This window comes from Apaloderma vittatum, unplaced genomic scaffold, assembly GCF_000703405.1.
Source record: "Apaloderma vittatum isolate BGI_N311 unplaced genomic scaffold, ASM70340v1 scaffold18978, whole genome shotgun sequence".
NCBI classification, from domain to species: Eukaryota; Metazoa; Chordata; class Aves; order Trogoniformes; family Trogonidae; genus Apaloderma; species Apaloderma vittatum.
In genome coordinates, this window is record NW_009730413.1 from 17,236 (window position 1) to 18,798 (window position 1,563).

At 55.6% G+C, this 1,563-nt stretch overlaps 1 protein-coding gene across 1 annotated transcript in view; it reads left to right on the forward strand.

Moving 5' to 3' along the window:
• The window catches only part of TRIM9 (tripartite motif containing 9), a gene marked incomplete at both ends in the record, with an annotated part of 27,730 nt that overhangs the window by 1,853 nt on the left and 24,314 nt on the right, over window positions 1-1,563 (forward strand). The gene's annotated exons all lie outside the window — the stretch shown is intronic.

The following is a 1,563-nucleotide window of genomic DNA, read 5'->3' on the forward strand; positions in this document are numbered from 1 at the left end:
CCCTTTTCCCCTTCAGAGTACGGTTAATTAAACTCTCACAAAGCCGGGGCAGCACAAAGCAATTTCCCTGCTCAGCACAACCCATGGAGGCCTTTCACTTTTTGGCCGGAGTAAGGGATCTGCATCCCACTGCTTGCTCTGTATCGCCTGTCCCCCCAGCACGTGCACGTGCACGTCCCACCCCTGTCCACCCTTGTTATCAAATGGGCTTTGTCATAAGACCAGCTTGGCCCTTAAAAGAAGAAAGAGCCCTTGGGCTTCAGGCCAGACTCTGTTAAAATCAGCCCTTGAGCCTGTCTCCCTGAAGGGCCGAGCTCTTGCAGCTCCTCACACGCCGTGGGGTGGGACCTGCACGGGCAGGAATGACTCTGTGGCACGTGAGCCTGCATCCAGTTATTAGTAGCACCACAGCAGCTGGTCTTTAAAATCCCGAAGCTGCTGCTGTCTGCTCTGCAGCAGTGTTAGTCAGATTTTTAGCCTGAAATGGTTTGATTTTCCCTTTTAATTTTAGTGGGGGTGGGGAGGGCAAGTAATTAATGCAGCAGTGCTGCCTTGGTCTTAAGCTTGTATAGGGAGAGTTGTGCAGCCCCGACTCACCCGAGGGCCAGCTGGAGTCTTGCACGCTGAGATTTGCTTCCCGGGGCTTCAGCATCATCAGACTGGGACACACAGCCTTGACAGGCAGCTGGGGTGAACGTGTGTCCTTCCTTTTCCTTGAGGACAGGGACAGAGGGGGTTTTGCCTGCTTTCACAAGCTGCTGACAGGACAGGGAGTGCAGGAGGGTCTCAGTCCTGTTGTCCCCTTCCCCAGCACTGCTGATGTCCCCATGTACTCTGTCACCTGGAGGAAAGGGCTGTCCAGGTCATCATCACATGGGGCAGTTTCTCTTTTGCCCCCTCCTGCAGACAAAAGCAGCACCTGCAGCTCCAGATGGGCACGGGCTGGGCTAGCCTCGCTCAGCAGGTCAAGGGGAACGTGAAGAGGCATGAAAGGGGAGCAGTGTTGTGCCTGGAGCAGCTGTCTCCCGGCAGGACATTCCCCTCCACTGGCCAAGGCTGGGGCTGGCTGGAGCAGGACGGGGGATAACAAAGCCCCCAGCTCTTGCTCTGAGGCTCTGGAGCACTGGAAGCAGGGCAGAGGGAGCAGGAATCATCCCAGGGTGTTGGGAAGGATGATGTGCAGGCTGGGAGACTGGGCAGCAAAAGGGCCACCTCCTCACCTCTGCCTGCACCATCCACAGCACCATGCTGTGTGTTTGGTGCTGTCACTTCCTACCTATGCCCTGGCACACCTGTCGGGCTGAATTTGGACCCAGGGTGGGTCCTGTTGCAGGGCCATGTTGTCCTGGTTGATGTTCCTGTTAGGACAGGACGGTGTTGGCCTCTGACTTACAGAGTCATTAAGGCTGGGTAAGACCTCTGAGATCATCTAGTCCAGCCATCTATCCAACACCACCATTACCACTAAACCATGTCCCAAAGTGCCACATCTACATGTTTTTGAACACTTCCAGAGATGGTGACTCCACCACTTCCCTGAGTGACCCGTTCCAATGCCTCGAC